This window comes from Brachypodium distachyon, chromosome 1, assembly GCF_000005505.3.
Source record: "Brachypodium distachyon strain Bd21 chromosome 1, Brachypodium_distachyon_v3.0, whole genome shotgun sequence".
NCBI classification, from domain to species: domain Eukaryota; kingdom Viridiplantae; phylum Streptophyta; class Magnoliopsida; order Poales; family Poaceae; genus Brachypodium; species Brachypodium distachyon.
The window spans coordinates 47,746,195-47,763,380 of record NC_016131.3 but is presented as its reverse complement, the minus strand read 5'-3'; the positions used below and the strand labels follow the sequence as shown (position 1 = coordinate 47,763,380).

At 48.5% G+C, this 17,186-nt stretch overlaps 2 long non-coding RNA genes and 1 pseudogene across 2 annotated transcripts; all 3 read right to left on the bottom strand.

Moving 5' to 3' along the window:
* Positions 1 to 2,630: 2,630 nt before the first annotated feature.
* LOC112270048 lies at positions 2,631 to 5,540 on the bottom strand (annotated as a pseudogene).
* Positions 5,541 to 6,323: 783 nt separating this feature from the next.
* Positions 6,324 to 17,182, bottom strand: LOC112269929. The gene is made up of 4 exons (XR_002962192.1): positions 16,826 to 17,182; positions 15,729 to 16,635; positions 15,306 to 15,490; positions 6,324 to 6,782 (listed from the first exon to the last, which is right to left on the bottom strand). It is a non-coding gene; the product is annotated as an uncharacterized LOC112269929 (long non-coding RNA).
* On the bottom strand, positions 10,010 to 11,051 carry LOC112269930. Its single transcript, XR_002962193.1, has 3 exons — positions 10,894 to 11,051; positions 10,533 to 10,820; positions 10,010 to 10,436 (listed from the first exon to the last, which is right to left on the bottom strand). It is a non-coding gene; the product is annotated as an uncharacterized LOC112269930 (long non-coding RNA).
* Positions 17,183 to 17,186: the final 4 nt, after the last annotated feature.

Sequence of the window (17,186 nt, the reverse complement as noted above, 5' to 3'; positions counted from 1 at the left end):
CTTATCTCTCACTGCATGGGGTCGGATGAATCAAGGGTTGCAAAAGCAGTCGCGCCGATGGTGCATGAAATGATTGCACTAGTGGAACCGGTGGAATGGGGAGGCATCTGTTGTGTTTGGGTTTGTGGAATATCGGGAGGAATGGGAGTGGGGCTGAATCCGTAGGCGGTCGTGTCTAACCCCAACTCTTCCGAAAGAAAGAATTGGTTATTTTGATCTTCGGAATTGTATTGATGATTTGGATTGGCCATGAGATTGAAGCGTGAGGTGAAGGAGAAAGGTGTTGGTCTGAGAGTGGGCAAATGAGTGTGATGTGCAGCTCTATTTATATGGAAAAATGAACCAAAACCGGAGCTCTAATGCTCTATTCAAAATTTTCGGGCCATCTCTTGCTTTACGTGCCTGCGTGCTCTCGTGCCGTGCTTTTTTCCCGTTGGCATGCCGAGTGACGTCGAAGTCTTCGCGAGGTTCTGCGCGCCCGCTCCCGATTGGTCCCTCGCGCGTCCGAGTCTTAGCGGGCGCAGATTGCTGCGCATGGTCACCCGCGTCGTAATCACCTGCGGTCCTGCACACAGCGCACACGCCCGATGGCCGCGCGCGGCCGCGCGTGAAATTAACGCCCGGTGGCCCCACGCTCGCACGCGAAGTCAACGCGCTGCGCGCCTGCGCCCGATTGGCCATCGCGCGGACGGAGTGCCAGCCTGGGCTTCCGTGTTGGCCCATAATCCGCGTCTACAGCTACTGCTTTCGGCGTCGTGCGGTTGGGTCGTCAAGTACCGAAGCCCGATTGGGCGTGCGGTTGGCCCATAAGCGGAAAATCGGGATCGTGCTTCTGTGAGATCGTTCCTCTTGTTCTAAAAACCGTGCCTCGTGGCTATCGTTACGGTTTTTTCGTGCCGTGTCGTGCCGTGCTAGTCCCGCGATTTGTCGTGTCGTGCTCGTGCCAGCCCACGGGTCTCATCTAAGAAAAAAGTCTGGCACGTGATGGGCTTCGTGCCTGGCTCGGCCTGATTTGTCCGTGCCGTACCGTTCTGTGGGCCGTGCTTTTTTTGCGTGCCTCGAACCAGCCCGAAAAAACACGGCCTGATGGCCAGATATAGGTTGGGCCGTCGGCAGCGAGATGGGCCGGGGAGGAAGGTTAAAAGGTGAGAGATAAATGAGCTCCGACACTAGGCCCACTGAGAAAAAAGTGATACGAAGAACTAATCCTGAGACACTTGGAGGGAAGTTTAATAATTCATGTGACTTGAAAATTTTGCTTTCCGGTGTCAAAATTAAAAAATTATTTTTAGTTTGACAATTTTGTTTATTTCCATATTCTTTTAACCACGTCTCGTTAAGGATGCATAGTAAACAGCCTTGGTGATTTTACGTTTAAAAATAATAAAAACCTATGAAGTATATGGCAAAATGATGTATAAAAAGAGAAAAAATATTCAAAAATATGAATGAATTGATTAGGGAGTAATGGTTTGAATTGATAGACTAATGCAAAAATGTAAATGAATACATGCATAGCTTGACGACTTTATGAGGTGACATGCATGGTTTGCGTAGCAATATATGGTGAACCTTGTTGAGGTGGCATATTTGCATGTTGAGAAAAATCATGTAGCGGGGATCTCCTATTTAGATACAGAAGATTAGAGGTCCAAATATGCACATTTATACAATTAGTACTCATTTGACACACATCGTATAGCTATAGGACTTATTGTCTATTTACTCAGTTTCAATTCTACTGTTAGAAAGACCGGTCCTCTGATTTACAGGGAAACCGGAAAGAATATCACGGTCAATGTCAATGACATCGCGGCGAGAGTGTGAAGCGCACCAAGAACCAGAAGTCTACAAGTAGTTTACCCTGACCGCTCCGGTGAGGGTTATGGTTGGGAAAGCTAGGTTTAGACAACGGCGGCGCCTGAAGAGGAAGAGTATATATAGAGCACTAAGTTTCTTTTGACTCCCTACGATGCTAAATTTGAACTAAAATCACGACAAGAATTTATAGGATCGGAGGGAGCATTTAATAATGCGATACCTTACTCTGGACACAACGCTACACTAAGTAGGATCGTTGGGAGCATTTAATAATGCGAGCATTTTTTCTATTGTTATCTTATTTATGTCTACGACTCTATCATTGATTCAAGCATCAACTTTGCTAACTCAGAACAAAGATCTGCGTTTGCTTCCAAACAGCAGTCAGCCTATTGAAAAATGCAACCGAAACACAAGATCAAAATGGCATGACAGATGATTACCGCGTCGCTTCTTTTCTTTCTCTCACCAACTGATGTTACTTGACATTGCTGATTGCTACAGAATTTCCTGGTTAATTGAAATTTTACATCACAGGCGTTGTAGGTTTTCGGTGTTCCATGTAAATTGAAACACATGAGAACGAAAAACGAAACACCAGCAATCTTAAAAAAGCTCTGCATGTAAGAAATTGCTATTGTGCAGAGAGGTTATTAGTACCACACAAGTTCTCAACTCTTTGTTCTCGTGTCAGATGTGCAAAACTTCTGAAGAGGTGAACTGAAACAGATGACATCAGAAGTTTTAGCTAAGAGAAATGCAGCTACAAACGACGTAGTAGTTGCCGGAATAAGAGCAACCATTGTCACTGCATAATTGTTTAGCCATTCTACTTAACGCTTTCAGCAGTTTTGAATTTTAGAAACGGAAGGCCGAAACAAACAGGTTCCTCCTGTCAAGAGAACGGGTCAAGTTTAGCTAGCAGAAGCACAGGAGCTGCTGAGTTTTTCTAAACCTATATCTCTACGCAAAAGTTCTGAATTCTCATGTTGTTGTGTCCGAGGCGGCGACACTTCTGAAGAGGCGAACTATGAGGTGGCTGTCAGGAGTCTTGCTCTGATCTCATCTAGTGTGCGTTGATATTCGAGAACCACAGTGCAGCTTCACCTGAATTGGCAGAAACAATCAGTTAGACATCGCTTCACAGGTACTTCAACCGTTGTAGTAGATAAATAATCTTAATATCAAAGTTTTGCAGAATTAACAAGGCAGTTCATGTACTAAACCTGAAAAAATAATAATGTGCAGGAACTAGCTTTGATGTAATACAACCTGAACTTTGTTCTGTCAAAACATTTACAAAAGGATAAATCAATAGATATTGCTTTCTGCTCGGTAAAGCTGAAATGAGATCACTGATCTGATTTGGGTTATTGTTTTTACGATACAACCTATAAGGCTGAAATGAGATGACAGAACTGATTTGGGTTTTTGGGTTCAAAATTTGTATTAGAGGCAAACAGTACCAAATGGAAGAACTGAATTATCTGAATCGAGTCAATAGAAAGAAATTGAATTTTCTGAATCAAGCATAGTAGTATGAAACCAACAATTTCGATATCAATGGTGAGTGTCAATATTTGATTTATGAAATGAATATTATTTTCACGATAAACTAGCTTCAGACCATCTTTTAGCATCTGCACGCATACTGATAAATGCATAAGGCACACTGTTTTTTGACTGGACAAAGCACACTATAAATACCTACTTTTCCATTCAACCACTCTTACTTACTAAGAACAGTTTTTAGATAACTCTCAGTAACAGTCTCAGTTCCAAACAGAGCATGTCACTATTTATTCAAGCATAATCAGATTAACACTCTGCTAAAATAAAACCCAAAATATCATTGCCCATGCAGAAAGGGTATCTACTAACATATGTGCTTTCTTGCCAAAAGTCATAACAAATTCAAAACTACCCGATATCAACATCTTCTCTATAAGGCTGAAAAATGACACCACTGAACTGATATAGGTTTTTAGGATCCAAGATTTCTACTAGAAGCAAATAGCATAAAATGGAAGAACTGAATTTTCTGAATCAACAACGGTAGTATATAACCAATAATTTCCATATGAAGGCTGACAGTGAAATGATTGTCTCACAGTAACCAACTAGGTTCAGACTATCTTTTAGCATCGGTACTTTTACTTGTTTACATGATTACAACAGTTTCAGACAAGTCCCGAGTGCTAATAGAAGCATATTAGTCAATGTTTCAGGACGCAACAGTTTCAGTAAACTGGTTTTCACTTTTCAGACTACAACAGCTTCAGTAAACTGTTTCTCACGCACAATCAGATTAACACGCCACTGTAATAAGACCCAGAATGCGAGTGCATCGCACACCAGAAAATCTAGATGAAATGTGTCAAGATCGCATTTCTTGCCAAAGGAAATCAGTAGGGGGTTGGGGATTTCTCACCTGGCGTCCCGGAGATGACGACGACGATGTAGAGGGTGTTGCCGTGGCCACCGCGAGGCAGATCGACTAGCATCGGGGTCAGCCGCGCGAAGCGGCCCGCTCGGACGCACATGATGATGTCGGAGACGGCGGCGACGCGTCTTTCCAGCTCGTTCCTCAGGTTGAGGATGGAGTTCCCCCTGAACTGGAACGTGGTCCACATGTCCTCTTCGTACGTCCCGTCGATGTTGGCCTGCACGAACCGGATCATCCACCACGGCGGAAGCTCGCGCCCGAACCGGACGGCGAGGCGATGTAGGGGAGGTTCCTGCAAGTGATGCGGAGGCGCAACAAGTCAAGAAACAACAGAGGTGGCGAAATTCGGCAAGAACGGAACCAAAAATTGCTCCCAGGCAAATGAAATTAACACGATTCGCAACGAATCAACTCCTGCGGTTAAAATCCGGTGCAAATTAGTGACACCAAGAACCAAATTCGCTCAATCGATAGATAGTTTGAGGGAAGCGGGCATGGAGAACTCACAGCAGCCAGGCCATGGATGCCAGGAAAGTCCTCTCTGAAGGGGATGGGCTCCACGACCCAGAGCATCATCGTGCTGAAGTTCCTGGACCCGATGGGGATGGGCTCCACGGTGACGCCGGTGTTCCAGCGGCGGTACCTCCCGTTGGCGCGGAGGTAGCGGATGCCGACGTGGAGCTGATAAACGCCGTTCCCGGCCCCGGATCTGACGACCTGCCACATGGTGGCCGAATGGCGACGGCAAGTCGGTGGCGGCGAGGTATCGGCCGTAGGCGGCGCTGCGCAGGAGCACGTACCCGGCGCCGACGGCATTCCCTTGGTGGCGGTGCACCGCCCACGCAGTGTTCTCTGACGCCCGCTCCGAGCTTAGGTAGACGCTCATCCCGTCGGAGGAGGCGTGGAGGTACGTGCGGAGCGCGCGGCTGCGCAGCCGCACGTGGTGCCCGTCGGGGAAGTCATCCATAACGAGATGAACTGGGGAATTGGGAGGGGATGAGGAACTGGGAGTAGAGGGATCCGGAGCGGGAGGTCGGGAATTGGGAGGAGAGGGATCCGGAGGGGGAGGTGGGGCATCGGGGGTGCCTCTTCTTCGTTTCCTGTCCCTCTCGGGAGGTGGGGAATTGGGGTGCTGTCCGCCGGGGAAATGCTGGGCCATCGGCCGGTCGCCGCTGCAGAGAAGAGCAGAGCGCGGCGGAGAGAGGGAGAGGTGGGGATTTGGGGATGGGTTCCTCTTGGGGCGCCGGCGAGGGGAAGAAGAAGATGACAGGCTGTTGCCTGTTGGTTTGAAAGCTGAGACGGTTAGGTTCGGGCGCCAGGCGGAAGTATTTCAAGCTTGCCGTGTGGGCTTTTGGCTCCACAGTGGACTTGCGGGCCAAGAAAAAGGATAATAGGGCCCATCGCAAAGCCCAACACGATAATGGCTAACTGTGGTAGGGCCATTGCGTTAGCACCAATGGAGATTAGGCACAGATATAGACATTAAAATTGCTTTTTCCACGTATTTGTAAAAATGATTTGTTTAGTAAGCTATGTAAAATAAGTACTCCCTCAGTATCAAAATAAATGACGTGGATTTGTATAAATTTTTATGCAAGTTCACGTCACATATTTCAGAACGGAGCGAGTAGGTTAGTGCATAGTTTCTCATCTTTTGTAACCATTTCCTGGCTCAGGGTTGGGTTCGAACATTCCTTTTATTTACTTCTTTGTGGGATTTGTGTTTTCTTGGGACTTGGGGGCGAACATTAAGCAAGTTTTTTCGTCTATTTTATTTCTGTCTTTATTCTTTTTTTATTTCATTTTCACTTTTATTTACTTGTTTGTTATTTTAGATATTTCTTTGTAAATATTTTAATCTCAACTAACTGTTCTGTAAATAAAATATACACCGTTTATGAGAGGAATGCATTTTGGCTATACAGTTTAATTCTTCATGTGCAATGGATTGCTAGCTACAACTATCAAGGATGCGGAAATTGTCCTTAATTTCTGAACAAAGACTCAGCTAGCTAATTAGTAATTACTAGCATTCGTTTCGCAAAAAACATAGTACTAGAATTCATGGTAATGTCCTTAAATTTCAATTCTACTGTGAGAAAGACCGGTCAAGCGTCATCCTCTGATTTACAGGGAAACCCGAAAGAACATCCAACTAGACGGTCAATGTTAAGAACAGCGGTGAGATGTGAAGCGCACCGAGAACCAGAAGTCTCTGATACCAAGTTGTTAGTACTTTACCCTGACTACTCCGGTGAAGGTGAGGGCTGTGGCCAGGAGAGCTAGGTTTAGACGGCGACGCCTGAAGAAAGGAAGACGACATTGAGCACTGAGTTCTTTCTATTTCATGCGATTCCTTACTCCGGACACAGCGCTACGCCGCTACGTTAAGTAGTTTCAGTTGCCCAGGCTCAACACGGCCCACAGCCACAACAAGTTATCGACCCAAGAAAACCACTGGACAAGTTATCGGCCCACAGTACACATGTACAGAGTCAAACTCCCGGTGGTACATCTGCAGATGTAACAGAGTCGTCATGTTTGATGTTTATTATACTAAAAAGAAAAGACAGGAAACTTTAAAGGTTATAACCTTAATAGCAACTGAAAACCTTAATATATTCAAAGCCAGCCTATTCAGCCGAGAGTTCAGAACTTCAGATGATCAACTGAAAACAATACTGTGTAACAGCAACATTCAGGATATTTAAGACATTCTTCATTGTCATAAATAACTATTACTGGATTCCAAACAGTTCAAACCTGAATCTTCAGGTTATCATGTTTGCCAGGTTACAGATGCCAATTACCAATTCTCATAAGCACATGATAGTGTACTGAATGGGGAATCTTTTTCTTCCTAAGATGGAGATTAACTTCAGGTATTTTCAAGCTAACTCAAATTCCACTTCTTATGCTTAATAAAGTTTTTTGAGAATCTCTGCTTGATAAAGTGCTTCAACCACTCTGTTAGAAGCATGGCTAGCATGACAATGATAGCTAGTTACAAGATCTAAGGACACAAGATTATGCTGCATTTGTGGTGTTGAAATTGTTTATGAGAGAAAAGTAGCTTTTGTGGTGTTGAAATAGTGTGACAATAATCTGTTCCACCTTATTTGTATATGAGAGAAATTAGAAAAAGGTAGATTTTTTTATTGTTGTTTTACTTGAGCGAGGTGCTAGCATCGTCTAAGCAGAATTACCCCCATTACCAGAAAATGGCGCGTGTATATGGCGGCAAAGAAGCTGAAGCATTACTTTGAGGCACATCAGATCCGAGTTATATGCGAGGCGCCCGTCTCGGAAATCATGAATAACAAAGACGCGAGCGGACGGGTCGCAAAGTGGGCTGTCGAGTTAGCACCCTATGCGCTGCAGTACGACAGACGGGATGCCGTGAAATCTAAGGCTCTGGCGGATTTCTTGGTGGATTGGGCCGAGATGAAGTATGAACCACCGCCCCCGGAAACTAACTACTGGAAAATGCATTTTGACGGCTCTAAGATGAAAAGTGGGCTTGGTGCCGGCAGAGTTCTGACCTCGCCAAAGCGCGACCAACGTAAGTATGTATTGCAAATTTACTTCGCAGCATCCAACAATGTTGCCGAGTATGAGGCACTTGTGCACGGACTGAAAATGGCAAAGGAAATTAGAGTTTGCCGGATTCAATGCTTTGGTGATTCCGATCTGGTAGTCCAGCAAGCTTCCGGCAATTGGGATGCATTGGATGCCAATATGGCATTATACCGGTTCCATGTTCAGAAGATCAGTGGCCACTTCGAAGGGTGTGAATTTCACCATATACCGCGGGCGGAAAATGAGGCAGCCGACACACTGTCGAAACTCGGCTTAACGCGACAGGCCATTCCGGCTGGTGTGGCATTGGAGCATTTACGCAAACCATCCATCAAGCCATCACCAGAATCGGAGTCGATATTTATCCCGGCGAGCTCAGAAGCCGATGTCACCCCATGGACATTGACAGCGGCAACGGTTCCGGTAACCCGGGGACTGAGCGCCTTAACTCCGCAGAAGCAATGGCGGTTGAGCCAATGGAGATAGACGTACCGGATGAGCCGATCTTTACCACTCGTTCTGTGCCGGCTTGGGCGCAACCGATAATGTCTCACCTCAAAGATGGGAATCTCCCGGAAGAGAATGTGACGGCAAGACAAATTCAGAGAAGGGCGAAGGCGTACACCATCATCAATGGCGAGCTATACAAGAGGAGTGTCACAAATATCCTGCAGCGATGCGTCGAGCCAGAAGAAGGGCAAGAAATACTCCAGGATATTCATCAGGGAGAGGGCGGCCATCATGCATCTTCATGAACGCTAGTGGGCAAGGCATTCCTACATGGTTTGTACTGGCCAAGTGCACTACAGGAAGCGGAAGACATAGTCAGGAAGTGTAACGACGGCCAAAGATATGCCAGCAAGATTCATATGCCGGCATCCGAGCTCAAAACTATTCCAATCACTTGGCCGTTTGCCGTTTGGTGTTTGGATATGGTGGGACCGTTCAAGCGGGCGCGAGGAGGCATGACGCATATCTTGGTTATGGTTGACAAGTTCACCAAGTGGATTGAGGTAAAGCCGATACGAAAGTGTGATGGCAAAACTGCGGTATCATTCCTGAAGGACATTATTTTGAGATATGGGTACCCGCACAGTGTCATCACGGATAATGGAACGAACTTCGCGGAAGGACCTTTTGCGTGATTTTGTGCGGAAAAGAAAATCTGACTGTAGCACATCCTCCATCCAATGGACAAGTTGAAAGAGCAAACGACATGGTTTTAGCCGACATAAAACCTCGGCTAATCAAACTATTGGAACGTACTCTGGGATGCTGGCTGGATGAACTCCCGGCTGTGCTATGGAGTCTCAGAACGACTCCCAATCGCTCCACAGGCTACACGCCATTTTTCCTTGTATACGGGGCAGAAGCTGTCCTACCAGCTGACATTGAACATGACTCTCCACGAGTGACCATGTATACGGAAGCTGAGGTAAAAGAGGCCCGAGAAAATGATGTCGACCTGCTCGAAGAAGCACAGGAATTGGCTCTATCTCGGTCGGCTATCTATCAACAGCACCTAAGGCGTTATCACAGCCGAAAGGTCAACCCACGGGTATTCCGGGAAGGGGACCTCGTTCTCCGACTGGTGCAGCGCACAGCCGGCATGCACAATCTGTCACCCCCATGGGAAGGACCCTTCATTGTGAGCAAAGCGCTTCACAATGATTCCTACTATCTTATAGATGCACAAGATCCCAAGGCGAGCAGGATGGACCGGTCAGGCGAGGAGACCAAGAGGCCATGGAATGTAGTTTTGCTTCGTCCGTTCTATACTTGAGAGATGAGTATTTGTATCGTTTTTTCTTTATGTTCAATGTTTTAAGACAATGAAATTATCCGCCGGGTTTTTAAAAGGAACTCAGGGACTTCCGTGTCATTTAAATGTTGTATCGCAATTATCTTGCGTATGTCGGCGTGGCTTAGTTGTGTAATCTTATGTCAGTTTAGTAGTGTGTCAGTATTGAAAATCTCCTATATGACTTCGCTGCTGTCCGCAACCCGGCTTCATGGCAAGCTAGAGATGGGTACGAGATAACTGAACACATGAAAAGCGATTGCGGAAACAAGCAAAGAAGCGATCCAGGATGCGCATTGTTTTAACCCGGCATTTCTTTCCTAACTCGGATATTGCCAAGCGAATTCGTCGAGGTTATTTTTTCCAAAAGGGTAGTTCTTTTTTCCGGCAAAGCTAAGAAGAAACAGAGGGTTGTTGGTGCCGGAACTCGGAGCATCCGTCGCAGTGGAGGCCGACTCGACGACAATCTCCTCGTCCACTGCCTCCTCTTCATCGCCGTCGGTCATCTCGGCCTCAGCTTCGGATGTTGGGCCCTCAACAAACGTATGCACGTCGGCATACTGGATGAAGGAATAGGCCCGCTCCTTGCGCTTGGCAATCAGCTCCGGGTCCGAGAGGTAGGGGGAACCGGCACGCAATGACTGCAGCACATCGAGGTTGATTGCGTCGTACCATGACAGTATGAACGACAAGGCCTCGTCGGCGCCGACACGCGCGGCCGATTCCTGCCACTCGTTGAGGCCTTGAGCACGGCAGCTTGGGCGGTCTCGACTGATTGTGGAAAGAATTCTGACAAAAGCACAGAAGATAGTAATGAGTCTCGGCATCCTCTTACTATTACTCAAACAAGTGACCAGATGGAGAAATTGTGTCAGGGCAACTTACTGGTCAGCATAGTGTCGATCTTGACAAGCTCATGCCGTACAACCTTGAACAGCCGGGTCTTCTCAGCATCCTCTTTCTCGGCGGCAATGGCGCGGGTCTCAATCTCGGTGACCAGACCCTTGCACTTCTGCACCTCGTTCTCCAGACGGATCCTCTCATCAGCCTAGGTAGATAGGGCCGAGGTGAGTTCACCCACCTCGGTCTTATGCGCCTCCGCTTGCGCCGCAATTGGCGCCTGCAGCCGAGCCACGTCCTCCTGGTGCTGATTTGCTAGCCGAGTCTTCTCATCTGTTTGGCAGACATACATTACAGAGGCTAGAGTCTAAGTTGGACGAAACCCGAAACAGGGAGGAAATGATACCTTGAACCTCGGCGACGCGCTTCAGGAGCTCCGCCACTTGGGCATTGTCCCCGGCTATGAACAAGAGCGCATATTAGTTTCCGCAGCACTTTGATACTAGGACAAAGATTTTATGACAGTAAAATATACTTGCTCCGGCTCTCGCGATCGGCTTTCAAAGCCTCGTGCTCCGCCTCCAACTTCTTGTACTTTGCTAGCAAAATCTTGAAGTTAGCGGTACGCTTATTCATACAGGACTGCAAAACGATGGTTCACTGGTAAGTTTAGTGCAGTAAGAAGTCAACAATTATAAGCTTCAGGCTGACTATTCTAAATCCGGCCTGAATCTCGGGGAATAAGTGTTTGAAGTTTCTAAAGCTTTAGGCCGACTATTCTAGACTCAGCCTGAATTTCGGGGAATGAGTGTTTGAAGTTTCTAAAGCTTCAGGCCGAATATTCTAGACTCAGCCTGAATTTCGAGGAATGAGTGTTTGAAGTTTCTAAAGCTTCAGGCCGACTATTCTAAACCCGGCCTGAATCTCGGGGAATGAGTGTTTGAAGTTTCTAAAGCTTCAGGCCGACTATTCTAAACCCGGCCTGAATCTCGAGGAATAAGTGTTTGACGTTTCTAAGTGTTGCAAAGTGTTTGAAATTTTAAGTGGATAAGCTTCAGGCCGACTAATTCTTACTCGCCCTAAACCTCGAGGACTAGGAGTATGGATACTATACTGGAATTAAAAGTAAAATCTTTTAAGTATTCTTCGTACCTCTGCAGATCGGTTGGCCTCAAACAAGGCCACCCTTGCTTGGTACATCCGTGTAGACACCGATTCTGGAGTCGCTGCAGGTGGAGGTCCCACCAGGGGGCTTTGCCGAGCCGACTAAAGGATGCTGGAGGTCACCTCGTAGTTGTCGGCGCTGTTCCAGTCCGTCACGAACTGGCCCAGCGACCCCCAGCTATGCCCACTAGCCGTCCTGTGGGGAACTCCCTGGTGCCTTCCGGAAGGCTGCGGGCCAGAGGAACCCGGAGGCGCCGATCCCGCCGGGGTTGCGGAGCTCTTAGCTTTCTTGGCCTTCGTGGCAGCAAGCTGAGCGGCTTCCGGTTGCGGTGGTGACGATGGCCGCGTCGGAGTCGGCTGCGGCCCTTGGGGTTCTTGGGGCCTCGTGGCCGGCTGTTGTGGTGTCTCGGTGACCTGCGGCTCCGTCGATGTCTCGACTGTTGCCGAGGAAGGAGCAGCCCCGGCTGCCGAGCTCCCGGCCGCGGGCATCCCGGTTTGGTCGACGATCGTGGCGTCGACGCTCGGGCCGACATCCCGGACGGAGGATGTCGGGTCCACGGCAGTCGCGGTCTCACCCGTGGCTTGGGTCGCAGCCTCGGTACGGGGAGATGGAGCAGCCAGGATCTCAGACGCGATACACGTCTGAGATTGCGTGGCCATCAGAGCCACCCTGCAGAGATAAAAGTTAGGCGTTGGCACTAAAGAAGCAAATCGACATCGATGATTGAGGTAATATTGGCCTTACCCAGTGACCAGGGGCTTAGGTTTGGGTCCACGTGCCGCAGTTTTCTTCCGCTTCACGTTCAACGGAAGATCTTTTTCCGCGGCGCGCTTCACGACTGCGCGTTTCTCTCGGACCGGCGCCGCAGCGGCAGTCGGGTCCGATGCCTCAGCAGCAGGCTCGCCCGAGTCGGCTATTTCCGGGATAGAGCAGGAATAAGTTTTTTCGTGACGAATACTATAAGGACTGCGAGAAAATGTTGGAGATCCTTATATTCGACACGACGAGGGCCGGCATGGGCAATCGGCATGAAATCCTTGGAGTCTGGGTCGTCGGCATCAATGGACCTGCGCGGGGCCGCGAAGCGTTTGTCCGGGGAATTCCCGTACTCGTTACGCTGAAGAGAGAACCTCTGCATAAAAAGATCAGGTTGAGCCGAGATAAGCCTTCGTTAGGTAAATGCCGGCATAACCATATGTCGGATGTGAACAGGTTTTAAATGAGAACAAAAACTTACCGGAGGAGCGCGGTGATCCCGGCTGTATGCCGGCATGCCCCATGTCCATCGCTTCGACATGCTCGTCTTGGCGATCGCCTTGACCCAGCGCCGGACTTCAGCATGAATGAGCTTGAAGGTTGACACTCTGTCCGGATCAAACTGGCCGCCATAAAAGCACATCTTGTGTACTCGGCGCTAGAGCGGACATAGACGCTGGTATAGGAAGGTGGCCAATAGGTCGTCAGCCGTCATCCCGTTATCCTTGAGCTCGAGGATGGCGACGTGGATCTCGTTGACCTCCGGGAGGGTTTCCTTCGGATCGTACGTCCAGTTCCTTTTCTCCTCCGAGGGGCCGACTTCGAATCCCGGCAAGTTGATTCTGTCAGTGTCGGAGGTGTTCTTGACGTAAAAGAAGGTCTTGAGCCACTTTTTACATGACTCAAGACCCTGAATCCGGGGGAAGGCCGAACCTCGGCGAGGTATAATGGTAGCGGCGCCGCATTGGGTCATCGGCTTAGCGACGCCGGGATTCTCCTTGTCGGGAAGAACCTGTGGCCGAAACATAAAGTACCTGGCCCACAGGTCAATGGAGGGTCAGAGGCCGAGATAGCCCTCGCAGCAGGTGACGAATGCCGAGAGAGTAAGGATGGCATTCGCCGGAAGGTGGTGCGGCTGGAGGCCGAAAAAATCTAGGAAATTCCTAAGAAAATCGCTAGCCGGAAGAGCGAAACCGCGTTCGAAGTGAGCAAGGAAAACGACATGCTCACCAAGCTCCATAGTCGGCACGGTCTCGTCGCCGGGAACCCGGCATTCGACGTCCTCCGGAATCCGCCGGGAGCGACGGAGCCACTCGATGTCCGCCGGAGTGACATCGGAGCCCACCCCGCCGGCTCGCTCCGAACCGGTCCTCTCCTCAACCTGCTGAGCAGCAGGGTCGACGGCGGGGTTGCGGGAAGAAGAAGCCATGGATTTGGGAGTAGATCTAGGGTTTGCTTTTTTGGTGAGAAGGTGCTGGTGCGAGGCTTGAACGAGCAAGGAAGAGCGGCGGAGAGCCAAGCAAGCGCGTGCGAGCTAGCGGCTGCGAGCTTGATGGCAGAGAACTAGGAACCGTGGCGGCGGAGGAGCTTGAAGCTAGCAACGACGGCGGAGTGCGCAGAGAGCAAAGGGGCAGAGGAGAACGAGGAGGATGAGGAGCGCGAAGGGTTTTTTACCCTCGCCCTCTCCCTCTATTTATACTCACGGCACAGTAATGGGGCGCGGATTCCCTGCGCCCACTACCTCTGTGGCCAACGGGAAGATTGCGCACGACTTGGGGGCAGTTATTCCCATTAAAGCGCATACACTTGGTTACCGCGCAGCGTGGGACAGAGAATCCCGTCGGATCCGGGAGGATAAGTGTCCGCGTGGGAACCGAAATTCCCCTCTTAATGGCTCTGTTGGCTTTGCTGTCCGATGGAACGCGGTGCTCGCCTCAAAAAGCGCACCGGTAGTAAATCGGATCTTATCCTCCCGTTTGTTTAGAGGAGTGCAGAGTCCAACTCACAGGTGGCGTCTATATCGGCAGAAGTAAGTTTTCAACTGTCGGCCATGGAGAAGAAAAGAATCTCGGCCAGGGGCTGGATAAGCACGCTGACCCGGAATGTCGGAATGAGTTGATCTCGGCTAGGAGAACTTGGGGCTCTCTCGGCATCCTTTTCGGCTAAGCCCTAGTAGGCCTTGGTGGTTTGTCTATGGGAAACTGTCGTGGCCCGACATTCTTCCCTGTCGGACCGCAACAGTTTCGGGGACTAGTGTCGGGGGGATGACCCCGGGTAGGGTCATGACGACACAACTCTAGCCGAGATGACGGAGGCAAAGCCGGCATGGTTATGTATGCCGGCATCGTAAAGTCAAACTAACACTAAGCCGGCATCCTGGGCGTATGCCGGCATGAGTTTGCAGGATAAGGACGAGTACCTTGATCTCGGCCCACGAGATCTCTCAACGGTCTTATCCTAACCATGCGGCAGAGGATAAAGCAGCGTCATCATTATCGTGGAAAAGGCAGTCGCCGCTTACGTACCGGTGCCAGGTGACTGCACAAGAGAAGCACCGAAAGAGAATCTCTGACGGAAGCCGGTGGAGGATAGCGGTACTTTCTGCAGGGTGCCAGGGAAAAGTAAAGTTGTCTTGTCTCCTACGGTGCCACCGGGAGGGAACCGAGCCGCGTGCCCGGCGGGGCGCAAGGAAGGTGACGTTAGGACTCGGCCCACATGTCAGTGTGACATGGGCGGCCTATAAATAGAACCTTACCCCTCTATAGAAAGGGACGGAGCACTTAGGCATTTAGGGTTTCCTCTTCTTCTTCTTCTTCCTCAAGAATACAGCTCAAGGAGCATCATTGTAGAGCTTGTCTATCTCGGCTAATACAATAAAGTAGGAGTAGGAGTTTTACCTCGGCAAGAGGGCTCCGAACCTGGGTAAATATGTGTGTGTTTGTGTAACTTGTGCGTGTTTCCCTTCACGTCCTCCCTCCTCCGGTTCCTCCTTCGTCCATCGGCTCCAAGTTAAGCCATCCTATGGCATCTGCCGTGACACCACCACGACATGCAGCACACATTGTTGCGTCCGTCCGTCCATCTTTAAGAAATAGAAATTAAAAATATTGGACAAAAACTTGAAAACGAGAAATATTTGATAAATCTGTATTGTTCGAAATACAGAGTCGCAATTTAGGTAGTAAGACATGTTTGTTTAAAGTCAGAGCTGGTTGTCATTCATTGTAGTTTGTAAACAAATTTACTACATAAGCACTCATGTCTTGATTCGTAAGAGACAAACTACAGAAAGTATCATTTTAAGAAGAAATAGGGCATACCTCTTTTCTCTTAGGAAAGCCAAGCTGCCTTTGTGTTGAAGCTACACGAGCAACTTTGTCCTGCTAATAGGAGCATAAAATTAACACATAAATTAAAGCCGCACAAACTGGATAGGAAACAGTGCACAAGTGTAGACTAAGTATGCTTGGAACAAGATGCAAAAAATAAGTATATGATCTATTCAAGAAGAGCACCTATTGGTAGCTGCATGAACAATGAAAAACTCCATGGATCATTAGTGAAGGCCAAACAGATTTATGTCAAACTGATGTTCGACAGCCCCTCACATTGTCAATGATTAAATCAGTACAAAAGGGAACTGGGCATTGTAATAAAAATTTAAAATACTACTTAACTTACTTCAGGACAGGAGAACATAGATTGCAATATATGCCTCAGATCAATATAGGTTAGAATTCTAGTATCACTTGAAATAGGTAAGAACTCAGTGATAACGAAAAATACGAGCCCACTGAAATTGGATTTCTGAAGCCTGGAAACAACTTGGCAATCTTGAGAAGTATTTCCTCTCATTCTGAAATAGACAGCATTCAATTGTGTAGTTATACAGTAAAAGAAAGGCGGCAGGATTGCAGGGTATATATAACTTCGCGTATCATGGCAGCACTGCTTCTGCTTTTAATTCTGGATAACAGCGAAAAAATGACTCATAAAGAAACATTGGAAAAGTAAGTACATCTAAACTTCAGTTTGTTTTTCTTTAGCATTTCAGGAAGTTGTTAGGGGCATACAAAAAAAAAGTGAACATCAACCGATTTTCTATATACCAGATGCGGTTTTGAAATTCCCTGGACAATAAGATAGTAAGAGAGGGATCAATATACCAGATGCGATTTTGAAATTCCCAGGACAACAAGAATCCGGAAAGACCACAACAACCACTACCTGCATATACGGAGAGGGAAATGAGATCAATTGGCAAGAAGGGTTCTATTGGGGAGAAGGGGAGTTGATGAGGCAGGAAATTAACCTAAGCAAGAACCATAGATGTTGCGTTCTGTTGCCGAAGGAAGTAGAGAAAAAGGAAGAAACATGCACAATTTATAGGCTTGACAAGGAGGAGGCAGTAACGCACCTGCATGTCGGCCGCCGGTGAGCGGAGCCCATCAACTCCACCAGGAACCCCTGCAAAAAAAAAAACTCCACCAGGAACAGGCGATTTGATTGCTTGATTGAAGACCGAATTAGCTCACTCGCCCACGATGTCGCCTTCTTAGATTCTCCACCGATGCACGGCGGCCGATCCGTTCTGTCGATTCAGGGCATGGAGCAGCCGTCTGGATCGAGTACCGGGCAACAAAGTCGGCCCAGGATTTCCGTTGGGCTGCAGGAGCTGCGGAAGAGGAGTGGCATCGTACAGGAGGGAGTCCGGCGGGAGGGGCAGTGCCGTCGCGTCGCGAGCCTGGAAGAGAGACTGTCGTGAGGGTTCCGTCGCG